The sequence below is a fragment of the Nicotiana tabacum genome, chromosome 7 (assembly GCF_000715075.1).
Source record: "Nicotiana tabacum cultivar K326 chromosome 7, ASM71507v2, whole genome shotgun sequence".
Lineage (NCBI taxonomy): Eukaryota > Viridiplantae > Streptophyta > Magnoliopsida > Solanales > Solanaceae > Nicotiana > Nicotiana tabacum.
The window spans coordinates 106,919,365-106,937,604 of NC_134086.1; the positions used below are offsets into that span (position 1 = coordinate 106,919,365).

At 37.4% G+C, this 18,240-nt stretch overlaps 1 long non-coding RNA gene across 1 annotated transcript; it reads right to left on the minus strand.

The window, feature by feature from the left end:
- Positions 1–15,476: 15,476 nt before the first annotated feature.
- Positions 15,477–17,525, minus strand: LOC142182560 (uncharacterized). The gene is made up of 3 exons (XR_012711371.1): positions 17,377–17,525; positions 16,387–16,445; positions 15,477–15,705 (listed from the first exon to the last, which is right to left on the minus strand). It is a non-coding gene; the product is annotated as an uncharacterized LOC142182560 (long non-coding RNA).
- Positions 17,526–18,240: the final 715 nt, after the last annotated feature.

Sequence of the window (18,240 nt, forward strand, 5' to 3'; positions counted from 1 at the left end):
CTGATTGCTGAACTTGAACTGTACTTTGAGATGCTTTCCTTTTCTCCAAGTGGAAGCCTGACTGCTGAAGTTGAACTGTATTCCCCTGCTCTCCAGGTGGGCTCCTGACTGCTGAACTAGAACGTATTCCCTTGCTCTCCAGGTGGGCGCCTGATTGCATGAACTTGAATTGTATTCCCTTGCTCTCCAGGTGGGCTCCTGATTGCTAAACTTGAATGTATTCCTTGCTCTCCAATCGGGCTCCTAACTGCTAACTTGAAATGTATTCCCTGCTCTCCAGGCGGGCGCCTGATTTCAACAAAATAGAAAAAACATAGAAAATGCTGCCCCCGTTTGGGTATCTCGACACAAATGTAAGTGTAAAACGAATCACATTACCAAATATCAATAAGAATTTGAAAACTAAAACTTGAATCGTACTCCCTTGTTCTCCAAGCGGGCTCCTGATTGCTGAACTTGAATGTATTCCCTGCTCTCCAGGCAGGCTCCTGACTCTGGACTTGAAATGTATTCCCTGCTCTCCAGGCGGGCTCCTGACTGCTGACTAGAAATGTATTCCCTGCTCTCCAGGCGGGCTCCTGACTGCTGAACTTGAGATGTATTCCCTGCTCTCCAGGCGGGCTCCTAACTGATGACTTGAAATGTGTTCCTTGCTCTCCAGGCGGGCTCCTGACTGCTGAACTTGAAATGTATTCCCTGCTCTCCAGGCGGGCTCCTGACTGCTGACTTGAAATGTATTCCCTGCTCTCTAGGCGGGCTCCTGACTGCTGAACTTAAATGTATTCCCTGCTCTTCAGGCGGGCTCTTGACTGCTGACTTGAAATGTATTCTCTGCTCTCTAGGCGGGCTCCTGATTGCTGAACTTGAAATGTATTCCCTGCTCTCCAGACGGGCTCCTGATTGTTGAACTTGAAATGTATTTCCTGCTCTCCTGGCGGGCTCCTGACTTCAACAAAACAGACAAAACAAAGAAAACTTTCTACCCCATTTTGGTGGTTGGGCTCATATGTGAGTGTTAAAGTGAACAGTGTTACAAAATTTTCGTAAGAATTTGAAAGCTAAATACTGTTATCCAGGTGGGTCCTAACAACTCTCAATTAAACGACTATTATAAATCTAAGTTATATCTTCTAAAGGTGTGACTTAAATCTTGTTATCTAAGAGGATCTTAAAGCTACATCCCATTATCCAGGAGGGTCCTGAAAACTCCTAGTTAGATCCTATCTTAAACATGCAAACTTTGAAATCGACTTATATTCCTTGGGCTAAATTTTCTACTTATGATTGTTTCGATTTTTAAACTAGGTCTCATTTTTCAGGAAGGTCCTGAAAACTCTTAATTGAATCCTATCTTAAACATGCAAACTTTGAAACCAACTTATTCCTTGGGGTATATTTATGCTAGATCTTACTACTCATAATTGTTTTGAATTTTAAACTAGGTCTCATTTTCTAGGAGGGTCCTGAAAATCAAAATCAAACTTGTTTGGTGCCTGCCTTTCTCCACTGAGGGTTTTTCCGGAACAACCGAAATTTCCTGCCCCTGTTTCAATTAAAGAAAAATTTTGTCAGTTTAAAATGTGGTGGTTGGTTTGTGGCGTTGACTTTGAGGGCGATTGCTCCTTCACTTCCCATGATAACTGATTTCCACTCGAAGACCTTGCTTGTTTATGGACTAACCAATTTCTCTATCGTCCTTATCACAAAAAATACCCCTTCTCTGTTCAGACCCAATTCCCTCTATCTTTTGCATTGCTCATGAACTGACATTTACCGACCTTTGTGTTTCACCGAAAATACCTTTGATCCGTCCACCTAACACCCTCCATTTGTTGCATCGTGCTCTTGTGTTGACATGTACTGCACCTTTGTGTTTCTCATGAATCCCAAAGCACGTCAATTGTTATCCACTCAATATGCATGCTATTCTTTCCTAATTTAAATCACTGGCCTTGGCCTTGAGGTCTATTGCTCCCTCACTTGTCACGATAACTTTGATTTCTGCTTGAAAGACCTCGTTTGTCACTGGTTAACCACTTTCTTTGTTGATCACATCGCAGAGAATAACTTTGACCCGTTCACCCAACATCCTCTATCTGTTGCACTGTTCACGAATTGAAATATACCAAACCTTTGTATTTCTCATGGACCCCAAAAGCATGTTTATTATTACCAGCTTAATGCGCTTGTTATTCTTTTCTGACTTATGAGATTTTGATTTGTTAGCCAGACCCCGTTTTGTGCAATTGGACAGCTGGTGGCAAATTTTGAAGTCATTTCTCACTTATTTTGACCAAACAGACTCAGGAAGAGGAAGTAAACAAGACAAAAGGAACAGAGTAAAGGACAAAGGGAAGAGGTGATTCCTAACAAGAAAATTACAAAGTAGAAACCTATCAGATGTGGATACCAACTAGTTATGTTTCTGTCTACAAAGTAGTCATTTCTCCTTTTCCTTTACTTATCTTTCACGCTTGTGTTTTTGATCTTTGCTACTGATCCCGAAAGAGGGGTATGAAAGAAAATAAACAAGGCTCAAAGGGGTAACGAAGGATAAGGTGTTTAGATAGCAAAACAAAATGCCTTCGTCATTCCAATCTTCAAAACATGCCAAGTACAAACAATACAATTAAACAAACTAAGGAAAACATTCGTAACATCTTTTAATTGCGGCAGACTTGATGACCATATCCATACATTCGCCTTCTACATCTGTTACATACAAAGCACAATTGGACAACACTCTCACTCTCACTACCACGAACGTCCCCCTACAAATTTGGGGAAAACTTGTCGTTATCTTCACCCGATGCAGCATGATGCATTTCAATAGTGTATTTTTATGTTCTATCTGCCCCAGTTTCACACAATTCGGGCTTGAAGTGATCTCAAAATGCCTTCACTTATTTCCCTGAAATGTCCCTACATCTTCAACATTGTTTCGTTGCTTCGTGACTAAACTGATTTTTAAACCAGACTGAGAATTACGCATGCATGTCATGTCACTAGAGACAACATGAAAAAAGGAAAAGACAATTAAACAAAAATGACTAGAAATAACAGAAAACAAAAAATTGCATTAGACAAATAGTAAAAGGGTTTGGTCAACAAAACAGACAAACTAGACTGGGGTTACAAACCTAGAACAAACCAAGAAAACACTAAGTGAGGTAATACGACTAAAGGAACTAGACAAAATAAAGGATAGAAGGATTTGAGTCACAAGACGATATCCGGATTTCAACCCTGTAATAACCCGGACAACAGAAATGACAACAAACTAAACCACCAAGCTCCTCTCCGACTGACCAAGAAATGGAACGTCTTTCCAATTACCAAGCGCGGTATCTTAGCCACTGAATTCTGCATCAGCAATACTAGTACCTCCACAAGTCTTCATCACATTGTTCTTAACAAATTGTTTTTGTGTTTCTTTTGCCGGCTCGTTCTTAAGATCAACCCCTGATAGCGCTGAAAGCTTAGTAGCACATGGACTTCCGAGGCTTCCAGATGAATTCTCACATTCCTTTCCAAAATAAACCATACCCACCATATGCGCATCATTATGCACAGGTGACAGACTTTGGCTAGTGTCTGTTGCATCTGGATTTTGCACGACAATGTCGCCTGCATCAATAAGCTTCTGAATCACATTTTTTATATTCCAACACTTCTCTATGTCATGACCTGGGGCATCTCAGCAATATGCGCACCTTTGAGAAAAACCAAACTTCTTTGGAAGAGGGTTTGGCATTTTTATCTGGATCGGCTTCAACATGTCCAATTTCCGTAGCTTCTAGAACAGACTGGCATATGACTCTCTCAATGGAGTGAAGGTTTTCTTCTTCCGCAACCTCTCGTTCTTAAATGCTTGATTGGGCCGAAAACCTGATCCCGGGGGGTTTCGGTAGACTCGTGAGGGTAGATAGGAATTTTGTGGAGCTGGGTACTGGGACAGTGATGTACGACTTTGGGAGTTCTGTGGAGAAAAGTGGCATTGGGGAGGCTCATCTGGTGCATAAGGATATCCACGGGGACGATGTCGAGGCTGGAAGTGTTGATCGGTAAAGCCCATTGGACTATCTTTTCTGTTTCTCTTTCTTCCACCCAAGCTTACTGGGATGTTCTGAATGTTTTTCGAACAACTCATGATTTTGCTTGACTTGATTCCCTCTTCTACTAGCTCCCCCATTTTAACACATCATTGAAAGGCTTCCCTAGGGCCGGGATCAAATGACTGAAGTGGGTGGGCCCCTGAGCTTATAGGAAAAGCTCAACCATTTCTTCTTCACCAATCGGGGTATTGACTCGAGTAGCCTGCTCCCTTCATCTGAGCCCAAACTCTCTAAAGCATTCCTCCGGCTTCTTTCCCATCCTAGATATGGAGAAGCAGTCTGGGGTAACACCTAATTTGTGTTGAAAGTACTGAACAAAATCTTGAGCCATGTTACCAAATGTAGGCCACTTACCAACATCTTGACGAGCATGCCAGTCCAAAGCTGCCCCAGTCAGGCTCTCACTGAAATACGTCATCATCAAGTCATCTTTCTCTCCAACACCTCTCATTTCACTGCAATAAACCTTCAGGTGGGTTACCGGATCCACATACCCATCATACAAGTTAAATTTTGGCACTTTAAACCCCGCAGGCAGGCGAACATCAGGAGACACAGACAGTTCCTTGTAAGCCATACTTCCTTGGTCTCTCATTCCTTGCTTGTTCTTTAAGGACTGTTCTATGCCTTTCAACCTCTTGGGTGCCCCATCTTTCCCTTTTCTTCCTGTGAACCTTTCATTTTCAACATGAGGCTCATCCCTCGGGCCCTGTTTGTATGAGTAGGGAACCTTGTGGGCAACCTCTGAGGGGTAATATTGGGTATCATGAGCTTGGAGATAAGCGGGTGGATCTGGAGAGTATGGAGGATCATCTGGCATTGTGTCCGAAGTTTGGGTAAGGGCAGCATCTAGGAAGCTAGGTGGTGGCGGGGGTCGCGCCTTCCCAGTCATCCAAACCTGATACATGTCAGCCATGTGTTGTTTTAAGATCTTTACCTCTTCAACCAACCCATTGTCCTGTTCAACCAACTGCTTTCGAGCGCCGGTATCAACCAACTCAGTTCTGTTGTTGTCTGCCATTGCCTTTGACTTTATGTTATAGAGAAGAGTTACCACTTTAAAACTACAAACCAACCACCCTTCTGCTATGAATATAACAAAATGAAGCCATCACGTTAGCGTTAGAGCATTTAACATAAGATAATCTCACTTTATGTGCAATGCACCTAGCCACAGTTATCGGTTCTAAAATGACTTCGAGGGTACAAAGGTCAGTTGGCATCATCCCAATTTGTTCATTTCAACCTCTCTTTTCTTTGCTTTTCTAGCATTTGATGGCTTGCCCATTTTCCTTTATTTCTCTTTTTTTTAATCATCACCCTTTCTTTCTCTTATATCTCACATCCCACAATTCTACCTCTTTTTTTCTTTTCTTTTTCCTTTTTTTTCTTTTAATAAGAAAAAATGATTCGCTCGAACTCTATGTAGGTTGCCTACGTATCATGACTCTGCATGAATCAGATCTTTGCGTAGTTCTGACAGATCGGGAATAAAGGAAACAAACTAGCATTCTTTTTCTTTTTACCTTAATGACTACTCTAACGAGAAAAGGGAAATAAAAGAAATAAATCTCTTTCTTTTTTTCGAATTTTCTAGACTTAATGTTCTATAACTTATTCTAGACTCAAGCTTAACGTTCATATATTTTTTCAAGACAAATACTCAGTGGGAAATTATTAAAGAAAACCCTAGAAGAGAGAAAAAAATATTTTTGATTCGTCTTTTTTTAAGGAGGAAATCTAAACAATAAACCACAGAAACATATTTTGAATTTTTTATTTGATATCCTGACACGATATTTCGAAACGAGCAACGAAAAAGATAAAACAAAATGCTTTGGGATTTCAATTTTGATTACCTAAAAAGAAATTCTAATGATAAACAAAAGATAAAGTATTTTTTCTATGTACAATATCCTATAGTTCTAATGAAAATAAAAGAATTTTTTTTTCATTTTTCACTAATTTCCCAAAGAAACACCTCAAAAGAAAATCTTTTTGGATTTTAGATTTAACACTTTAAAGAAAGCTTTGAAAGAAGTACTAAAAGGAAATTCTCTTTATTTTGAAATTTGGTCCTAATATACTAAAGAAAACATAAAAACAATTCATTTTAAGTTCTAGCTATTAATTGCCTAAGGAAAAACAACCTCATTATTTTTCATTTCTAGAAATAGTATTCTAAAGAAAATTTATAACGAAATATAAAATGCAACATCTCTTTTTTTTTTTGGATTTTTGAGTTACAACATATTTTCAAATATAAAGCAAAAAATACAATAATAAAAAGCTTGATATTACTGTACAAAACTAGAAAGTAAAAGACGACATAAAATGAAGAACATACTCAAAACATAAAAAAATAAATCTCCTTAAGCAACTCTTGACTGAGCGATCCTGACCGGATGGTCACGAGGTGTGTGTCATGATCAAACTTCGGTAAATAGATCTACACCTGTATGAGAAAACTTTAAATCAAACTATATGAGACAATAACACTCCCTACTGGACACATTGAAGACATGGTTAAGGCTATTTTTATAAACTGGCTTATTTGGCCACAAGGTGGCTAGAAGTGCAAAATTTGGCTATGACCCCGCAAAGCCAAGAACCTAAGATTTACTAGGAAGACCGGACCCTATGTGGGTTGCCTACGTATCACGTCCCGAAAGACGAGAATCAGGTATGCGTAGTTCGGGCAGATAGGATACGGGCGAGAAATAAAAATAACAACTAATTTAGAGAAAATATATTTTTTTTCTTTCTCTTTTTTTTTGAAAAATGATGAAACATGTAAACTTTTTATAAAATAAAGACTATAAAGTAAAGACAAGTATAGAGAGAAACTGATATATTATTCGAATTCAAACTGATGTACATAATGAACTGAAATCTCTTCTATTTATAGAAGAAAGGAAGCTGATGTGTAAGTTGCTACTGCAAGCTGCTGTGTAAGCTACTACTACAAGCTGTTGTGTAAGTTGCTACTGCAAGCTGCTGTGTAAGCTGCTACTATACCAGATATGGATAATCTTCTACTGAGAGCAATGTTTATCCATAACGGAGTACTGAATGGATAAGCTTATTATACCCGGTATGGATAATCTTCTACCTAGGGTAATGTTTATCCATAACCGGGTACCGAAGTGATAAGCTTCTTCAGGAAGCTTATTTCCAATAGAGTACTAAATGGATAAACATATTTACAGTGGAGTCCCATATGGATAAACTTCTTCAGGAAGATTATTTACAACGGAGCACTAAATAAACATCCATAATATAATATATTTATAACACTCCCCCTTGGATGTTTATTAAAAGATAATGTGTCTCATTAAAACCTCACTAGGAAAACCCACGTGGGAAAAACCTTATAAGGGAAAAAGAGTGCATCGCGTATTTTACTCCCCCTGATGAAAACCTTGTTTCAAATATTTGAGTCTTCGCATTCCAATCATGTATACCATCTTCTCAAAAGTTGAAGTTGGCAAAGATTTAGTGAATAAATCTGCTGGATTATCACTTGAACGGATTTGTTGCACATCAATGTCACCACTTTTCTGAAGATCGTGTGTGTAGAATAATTTTGGTGAAATGTGCTTCGTTCTATCTCCTTTTATAAATCCTCCCTTCAATTGGGCTATGCATGCAGCATTGTCTTCGTATAAAATTGTGGGTCTTTTCTCACATTCCAAACCACATTTTTCTCGAATAAAATGAATTATTGATCTCAACCATACGCATTCCCTACTTGCTTCATGAATAGCTATTATCTCAGCGTGATTTGAAGAAGTAGCAACAATAGATTGCTTTGTGGAGCGCCATGATATGATAGTACCTCCATATGTAAATACGTAGCCGGTTTGAGATCGAGCTTTATGGGGATCAGATAAATAACCTGCATCTGCATAACCAACAAGGTCTGCACTATCTTTGTTAGCATAAAACAAACTCATATCAAAAGTTCCCTTTAAATATCGCAATATATGCTTAATCCCGTTCCAATGTCTCCGTGTAGGAGAAGAACTGTATCTTGCTAGTAAATTAACAGAAAATGTTATGTCAGGCCTTGTAGCATTAGCAAGATACATTAGTGCACTAATTGCACTGAGATAGGGTACTTCGGGACCAAGGAGTTCCTCGTCCTCTTCTAGAGGTTGGAACGGATCCTTATTCACTTCAAGTGATTGAATATTCATTGGTGTACTTAATGGGTACACTTTGTCCATGTAAAAGTATTTTTAAGACCCTCTTGGAGCTCTTCCGGAGTTCCAATAAGATTTATGTCACCAACATAAACAGCAAGTGTAACAAATTTTGATGACATTTTCTTTATAAAAATACATGGACAAATAACATAATTTATGTAACTTTCTTTCAGCAAATATTTACTGAGGCGATTATACCACACGCGCACAAATTGCTTTAAACCGTACAAAGATCTTTATAATTTGATCGAGTACATTTCTCAAGGCTTTGAATTATATGCTTCGGGCATTTTCAATCCTTCAAGGATCTTCCTATAGATTTAGCCAAATAAGTTATATAGGTTAAGACTTGTATCTAAATGGTATGACATCTTCAAGTGTCTGGACTGCTGGTCCGATCCTCATAATCTTTTATAATATTATGCACTATATTGTATCAAATATATCGTCGACGGTCATTTTTTGTCAGTTCCGAAGCGACAAAACTTGTGGAGATCTCATCACTTTCTTTATTTTCAGGTACTTGAACTTTTTCGGGAGTTTCATGAAATGTTATGTCGTGGGCTCTTCTAGAGCTTATTTCCTCCTCATTATGATCATTTTGATCATTAGCTCCTACTATTTTTCAAGGATTGTTACCTTTGGAACCGATTGGTCTGCCACGCTTCATGCGTACCGTAAACTATATCCTTCAGGGACTTTAATTTTAATAGGAGCATTTGTAGCTGAAATATGATATTTAATTTTGGATCAGCAAATGCTTCTGGCATTCGACTTGAATTATCTTCTAAGTGAGGATCATAATAGTGATAATTCGATTCATATAGCATATTTTTCAACTGTTTATTCCATCCCCCAAATGTTAGAAAAACTAACATATATCCCCAATCATCTTTGGAAAACATATCTTTGTGTATTATGGTAGAGAAATTAATCATATACCACACAACAAAAGATGTAAAAATATTTGGTTTCCAATCCTAAACCAATTGTGAAGGGAGGACTTATCATATATTATTGATCTGATGCATACAAGTGCTGCTATATGCAATTTAGAAAATCTTAGACCAATACATGAAGCTTTGTTCTCATAAGTAATGGTTTAGCCATTAATAGGAGGTATTCAATACTAAACCAGCTTGGATATAAACCAACATTATCAAGATGAACTGTCTTGATTTCATAATCTAAAATTATGCTCTTAATCGAGAAAAGCAATTCCAAATGCCAAACTGCAGGTTGACAATAATTACACATGTAACCATCTCATATATGCACCTATAAGTGGTTCACATGATAGGTGAACATGCCCATATTCACCTTTTATATATTTCAGAATCAGGGGTCTTAGTCCCAACTTTAGCTGGTATAATCAATTCATTATGAGAGCAAGCAACACATGAGAATTCCTGAAGAATCTTCTAGTTCTTTAGTATATGCTAATCTGAATTCTCAAATAGCTCAGTTAAAAATGGCAAATGAAAACTTCAAGTTTATCATGTCATGTGATATCTCTTAATAAACTTCTGGTTTACTATGGCATAAACTTTTGCTTTAGTAAACTTCTGGTTTACTGTGATACATGATATAGTACAAATTAAAGAATAAGACGGGTAACTTCTCACATACATATTATTTTACCCCCTATGATTATGGAAACATGAAGATTATCAATCTTCCAATCATTTGTAGTCTCAATATAATAGCCATTTGTATTAGTAAACTTCAGGTTTACTACAACATATGTTTTGACCATAATCATATAATATGAATGACATATTTGTATATAAGCTCTTCGAGAGCCTTCATTTATTATCCACAATCTAATATTTATCGGGCACTACTGGCGTCATGTATCCTTTAGGCAAATAGTTAGCTCTTCAGGAGTTGTTGATACATTTTGTACTATCAAATATTTCTCATACACTTCTGGTATCATGAGAGAAAATCACAATCAAATAATAATGTAAAACAATTATTTAAGCACAAGAAAACTCTTCTTCATAATATTTTCCTACTTCAGGAGGCAATTTCAATTGTGTTACTTCTTCAGGAGCAAATTTAAAATACGAAATATTGAGTATATATTCTCTCAATTATATTACCTCTTATGAAGGTGAACTGTGATATATTCACATCAAGAGTGCGTTCATATTTACCCGATTTATTAATATTGTCACATTCACTTCAGGGAATGGATTAATATTATCCAAAGTTCTCATCCTTCAGGAAATCGAACATAATTATCTGAATGCGCATTAATCACATCAAATTGTGATGCCTCAATCTCTTTTAAAATATTTACTACTTCAGGAGCAAATCGAGGCGTGCATTTAATATAGAGAATATTTATGTAGCTTATCTTCAATTGTAACCATAGAAAGCCTAAATTATTACTTCTGGTGATCATAGACATATACCAGTTCTGGTGGTTAATTACAATGAGATATATGAAATATAACTACTTCTGGTGATTGTATATTTCTTGCAAACTCTGCTAGAGTTTAAGTTGATCTAATAATATTATCCATATTCTTCAAAATGACATAAATAAGATATATTATAGTAAACATCATTATCAAATCATAATTTATTCTTTATGTACAACAATTACATAACCATACTATCTATTACAAACAACAAAAATTAAAATATTATTTCTATAGATTCACCACCGATTACATGACTTGTTTCTCCTTCTGGGAGTGCAAGGTAATCAGTTACATCCAAATGCATGAAGTCTAAATTATCTTCATAAATAAATTTGCTTCAGCATTTTTCTCTGTCTTATTTAGGGAGGCTTGATAAAGCTCAATCGGGTGCTTTGGCGTACAACAAGTACGTGACCAGTGCCCTTTTTCTCCACAACTATAGCATGCATTTTCTGCATTTGGTGCTTGCACTGCTTCATGCTTTTGTTCCTTCCTTTTCCACTGCTGGTGTTGAGGAGTGTTCTTTGGTGCATTATTATTACCATGATGAGAGTTTCTTTCCCTACCACGACCATGACCACGACTGGGGCCACGACCTTTTCCACGTTTAGCCTGGTGGAAGTTCGTCACATTCACTTCATGGAATGGACAAGAACCAGTAGGTCGACTTTCATAATTTTTCATTAATAGCCCATTATATTGCTCGGCTATAAGAAGATGTGAGATAAGTTCAGAATACTTTTTAAATCCCATCTCTCGATATTGCTGTTGCAGGAGCATATTCGAGGCATGAAAAGTGGTGAAAGGTTTCTCCAACATATCATGATTAGTTATATTATCACCACATAACTTCAATTGAGAAATAATTCTGAACATAGCAGAATTATACTCACTGATAGATTTAAAATCTTGTAGCCTTAGATGAGTCCAATTATATCGTGCTTGTGGAAGAACGACCATCTTCAGGTGGTAATATCTATCTTTCAAATTATTCCACAGTATGACTGGATCTTTAACAGTAAGATATTCCATTTTCAGGCCCTCATCAAGGTGATGGCGTAGGAATATCATTGCTTTGGCACAGTCTTGGTTTGATGCCTGATTTTTGTCTTTGATGGTGTCTGCCAGACCCATTGCATCAAGATAAATTTCAGCATCAAGCACCCAAGACATGTAGCTTTTGCCCGATATATCCAGGGGTACAAATTCAAGTTTAGAAAGATTTGACATTATTTAGGAAAAGAAAGTTCTTACCTCAGATACTTTCAAAATATTTGCTCGAGATGGCAGAGTCTCGTGCTGATAACGTGTTATAAAATAAAGACTATAAAGTAAAAACAAGTATAAAGAGAAACTGATATATTATTCGAATTCAAACTGATGTACATAATGAACTGAAATCTCTTCTATTTATAGAAGAAAGGAAGCTGTTGTGTAAGCTGCTACGCAAGCTGTTGTGTAAGCTGCTACTACAAGTTGCTGTGTAAACTGCTACTACAAGCTGTTGTGTAAGCTGCTACACAAGCTGCTGTGTAAGTTGCTACTACAAGTTGCTGTGTAAGCTGCTACTGCAAGCTGCTACTATACCAGATATGGATAATCTTCTACTAAGAGCAATGTTTATCCATAACGGAGTACTGAATGGATAAGCTTCCCAGTATGGATAATCTTCTACCTAGAGTAATGTTTATCTATAACCAGGTACCGAAGTGATAAGCTTCTTCAGGAAGCTTATTTCCAATAGAGTACTAAATGGATAAACATATTTACGGTGGAGTCCTATATGGATAAGCTTCTTCCGGAAGATTATTTACAATGGAGTACTAAATGAACATCCATAATGTAAATAATCTTCCTGAAGAAGCTTATCCATATACAGCAACTTGCAGTAGCAGCTTACACAGCAGCTTGTAATAGCAGCTTACACAACAGCTTGTAGTAGCAGCTTACACAATAGCTTGCGTAGCAGCTTCCTTTCTTCTATAAATAGAAGAGATTTCAGTTCATTATGTACATCAGTTTGAATTCGAATAATATATCAGTTTCTCCCTATACTTGTCTTTACTTTATAGTCTTTATTTTATAACAAAACTCTTTTTTATTTTCTTTTTTCCCTTTTTTTTTGATTTTTGAAAAATGATGAAAAAGTACAAAAAATCTTTTGAATTTTCCAAGCTCTCACTTTTTTTTTCTCTTAACAAGATGTAACGGAAAACATAATTAGGCCCCACTCGCTTTATCTTCACACTTCTCCCTCTCTTTTTCTTTTTTTTCTTTCTTCTTTCTTTTTTCATTGTTTTTTTTCTTTTTTTCTTCTTTTTTTTCATTTATTCATTTACCCTCAGCTATCATTGGTCCGCCAAATGACCCTTTTACCCTTGAATAAATGCAACATGTAGCACATAGGATGCATCAAGATGGTCTGTTATTTTGGGTACACCTGTCCAAGACGGACCCAACCCCTGTGTTGAGTCCGCAAAGTCAAATGCACGTGATGCAAGAAAACGTTCCTACCAGGGATCCGACATGAGGTCTTGTTATACTAGGTTCAAAACCTGGGTTTATTGTTCTAGACCTGGCTTACCCGAGTGGACAGCTCGAGCCGAGAGAGGGCAGCGTACCGGGAATACAGAAGCTTCACCGACTTTGCAACTTGTCTGAACCTCGTCCTAAATTTGGGATATGACTCTAATAGAAAAGAAGTCACACGAAGTGCACACTTCTTCATGATATAGAAGACTCAGAGAGAGTAGGGGTTTCACAACAGTTTATATACAGTTCACGGAATATCAAAGCGGTAAAAGCAATCAATTAGCACATTAGGCCCAAATCATGTAACAAAATCAGATAATGGATATAGCCAACTATAATAATTATTCTAAGCTCGAATTCTTGAACCCTGAACCAGAGATTTTGGGTTCGGTCCCCAGCAGAGTCGCCAGAGCTGTCACACCTCCTATTTACTACACCCCGAAAAGGGTATGTATAAGGGAGTTTTTCCAATTAAAGGACAATCGAAACGAGATTTATTTATTAAAAAATTCAGAGTCGCCACTTGGGATGGTTTGTGGTGGCCCAAGTTACCGGTTCAAATCCCGAGTCGAGGAAAAGATTGACTCTGTATTATAGTCCGCGAACACAGAAATCCGAGTAATGAATTCTGTTAACCCGGGAGAAGGTGTTAGGCATTCCCGAGTTCCGTGGTTCTAGCACGGTCGCTCAACTGTTATATTCAGCTTAATTATCTGATTTTTAACGATTGTGAACCTATGTGCAAATTTTAACTTTTAACTGCTTTTATTTAATTTTTAAAGAAGATTGAACGTCGTTTAAAACGTGTCTTTGGATCGCGCCACATGAAATGCACCCGCAATCCTAAACACATTTTAGTCAATGTTTTAAGATTTTGATTTGGGTCATATGAAATGCACACCCGAATTTAGGAAGGTAATGTTATTTAACGACGCGCCTAAGGCAGCTACGCGTTTTTAACTTTGCGAGGGCCATGGAAATTCGACTAAATGATATGCCTCGATTTCTAATTTTAAAGGATTTTATTATTCGAAGTTGTTATAATCGGGCTACATGAAATTCACCCCCAAATTGAGATTCACATATCGTAACCATGCCACGAGAGCAGTACCCATAGCCACTAACCAATCACGCCACTATTAAACCCAACTTCTATTAATTCAAATTAAAAAAAAAGGCTTAACACTAGTATTCACTGATTATTAATTCAACTTTCAGAAAAAACAAAATCAATAATCAATAAATTAATACCACATACCCATAATTCAAAGGCAAACTTTACGTTTCATAAAATCAATAAAGCTAAATTCAACCACATTATAACAAGAGCATTATTGCAATTGAAAACATCCATGAGTTGATAAACTTTGACATGGAAACAAAAAGCAACAGATATCTTACGAAGAAAGAAACAGAACCTCGGGCGAAAGCCAATGAACGACGATAGACTCGAACTCACCGGAACCCAAACTGGACCTTGCCGGCGACCACAAACAGACCTCAAACGTTGCCGGGGAAATCGATTTTTGCTGACGGAATCGAACTTAAAGAGTCATTCAACGGCTGAGGAAATTGTTTCAGATCGAGCTCCTAGCGGATGAGGCTTCTTGTTTCAGTGAACAAGCAGGCTACAATAACTCCATGGAAATGGTTGGGATCGAGATTTTGGTTCTAGTTCTCTGTTAAGAAGCAGCCATGGAGGTCGTTTTTGGTCGTCAATGGCGCTTCTTGGTCTCTAGGGTTCGTCCATTTTGTTCAAGGAAGACGAAGAGCTTCAGCTGTTGCTGGTTGAAGAAGACGACCTGTGAAAGGGTCGTGTGGTTGAAGAAAAGGAGCAGAACTGATGGGGACGGGGTGTGTTCGAGAAGATGAAGACTGGGAGATGACACAGCAGCGACTGGAATGGCCATTGGGTTCAGCTGTTGGGTGTCGTTCAGGTCTGGTTGGGATGCGGAGAATGTCACGACCCAAACAAATGGGCCGTGACGGGCACCCGATACCTTACTTAACCGAGTACCAACATAACGTATCTGTCATATCATAATATCATGGGCAAATAGCCTAGAATGGTCGTCATGAGATAACAAAAATAAAATATAAGGGAATACTAAATATCGGACGACCTGACATGACATGAAAACTTATACATGTGACATACGTGCCTATAAAAACCAAAGTGATAACTCATACACTGAACATAGGCCGATAAGGCCATATGATTTTCATATACATAACATATGTCTACAAGCCTCTAAGAGTACATAAAATCATAAAGATAGAGACAGGGCCCCATCATGTCAATCAATATATATCTAAAGCATACTGACCAAATAGGCAACTCCGGAGCAAGTGGAGTGCACCAACACCTCCGCTGAGCTGATAACCTACTAGGAGGAATGTCAACCTATCAATTGGGACCTGCAGGCATGAAACGCAGCATCCCCAGGCAAAAGGGACGTCAGTACCAATAAAGTACCGAGTATGTAAAGCAGGAAAGCATAAACAAGAATAGTAATATAAAGAGAGATATAGGAGATACAACCTGTAACATTTGCGTGCCTCTGTGGGCTACTGACATGAAATGCGTAATACATATATATATACATAAACTTTTAAAAATATACGCGTCTGTAGGCATCATCATCATCATCATCATCATATCGTACCCGGCCTCAAAGAGGACTCGGTAAAAACGTACCCGGCCATCATAAGGCTCGGTAGAATCGTACCCGGCCACATGGAGCTCGGTAAATCCAACTGATCAGTGGTTACACAATATATATCGTACCCGGCCTACTATAGTGCGGCTCGGTAGAGTAAAATAGATATTATATATAATGCATGCTAAACTCATGGAATCACGTTCTAAACCTTTTGGAGTGACATAAGGTCGTTGCACCTTCGATTAACATTATGGACATCATACCATCAATATGAGCTTCTATAGGATTCAAGGATCATACATACTTGCTTAGAATAACTTTATAAGGAAAGAACAACATGGGCAACCTTAGTTTCTAGGAGTAGATCTGTTACGAAATAGTGTATTCATTTCACTTTAGATCATGCCAAAAGAAAGAGGGAAGTGCCTTAACATACCTTAACCATGGTGAGTCCTTAATACATCTTAAGCAACTCTTCAAACAACTCAACTCAATCTACCATTGCATAAGGAGATTCAAAATTAGTGTTGAATAAAGGCTAAGTTTGCAACTTAAACTTGTAGCTCATTTATATAAATCCGGGCAGCATCTCCCCAGTAACAAGAGCCTCCTCCAATACCATATACCAACAAGAATTACCAAAGAAATCCATCAATACCAATTATCAATAACAAGACACCATAAAACTACAACAAGTCATAACTATTTTACGACGAGCGACAAGCTCCAATTAGAATTCGTATATCCCTTATCATCCCTTATAGACTTTTTACTTTAAATTAATAGTATCATTAACATGATAATGAAGTCATTCATCAATAATTCCAACCTTATACCATGTATCCATAACAAAGAAAATGATCCACAACTCCAATTATTCTTAATTAGCAACTTTATTCACTAGTTCATGTCTAGTTCATCCATTTAACTCAACCGATGTCAATATAACCTTAAGCACTTTTTGGAACACAATATAATTACCTCCTACAGTAGATGCAAGTCGAAATCTATATTATATTTAGCTTACAACAGCCCAACACACCCCAATCAATTCATACCAAAAACAACGACTATAATAGTGTCCAACATCCCGAAAATATTACAAAGAATGACTAATCCATTATTTCACAAATATGTGGTGTTTCTTCAAACCATTTATCCTCCAAAAACTCCATTAAATATCAGCAAAAGATACAGCCCAAAAGCTACACGAAATAGCCCACAAAACAATCCATTACAAATCAAATAACTCGAACTCACAGCTTCCGATCACCTTCCCGTGAGTTCTAAATATTATGAAATGAAGTAATCAACCTTACTTGATATTTAAGAGCTTAAAACCAGAAATTAAGAATTTTCTTAACTATTAAATACCTTCCAACACTCAAACTATAAAGAAAAAGAAAGGTTATATAGCAATACTTACGTCGTGGGGATCGTTCTTGTGTTATTGCTTCGTGATTTCGTGCCCGGGATGATGGTATTATTTGAAACCCTTGTAGAGAGCTTAAGGGTGATGTTAGGGGTATTATTTGGTCGTGCTCTCTGGAAATATGCAGAAAGAGACGAGATAAAGGAGATAATCTCCATTTTGTTGAAAAGTCAAAAGGTGCTACTTGGCACCCTATAATTGGCTCGTCTTCCAATGCTTATAACTTTTTATCCGGGTGTCGTATGAGAAAACGGTTAAGAGCGTTGGAAACTAAATTCCAAGACCTTCAATTTGATATATAATATGTCCCAAAAAGACCTCATATAGCACATGAAATTTATTACTCAAAAAACTTCATTACAAGACAAATCCTTAGTCGGTTTTTTCGCAACTTAAATCCGATTTTTCTCAAACTTTATACTTCATATACAAACATCATATATAGTCATATCATGGTTTTAAACTCATTTAAATCATGATTAACAAGTCTCATATTTATCTTAACTTGCGTAACACTTCGGCAAACCTTTCTTGTCCTTGTTGAAGGATTTCATCCTTTTTTGAGTTTACATTAGATAATCCTATAATGATAGTAACATCTGAAGTACGGGGTGTAACAACATGTACCGTTGTAAACATTTATCCTTGAATATTAACTCTCAAAGGCTTGCAAAAAAAAAGGGATGTAACACCATTAAATCACTTTATATACTTTCCAAGAGGATCTCATTTCTAAGCTTACATCAACGGACTTACGACGTACTTTCCCATACAAAAATATGGGTTTTAACATTATTCCCCCCTTTAGAACATTCGTCCTCGAATTTTGACTGATGCGCTTCTCATTATCATACCATA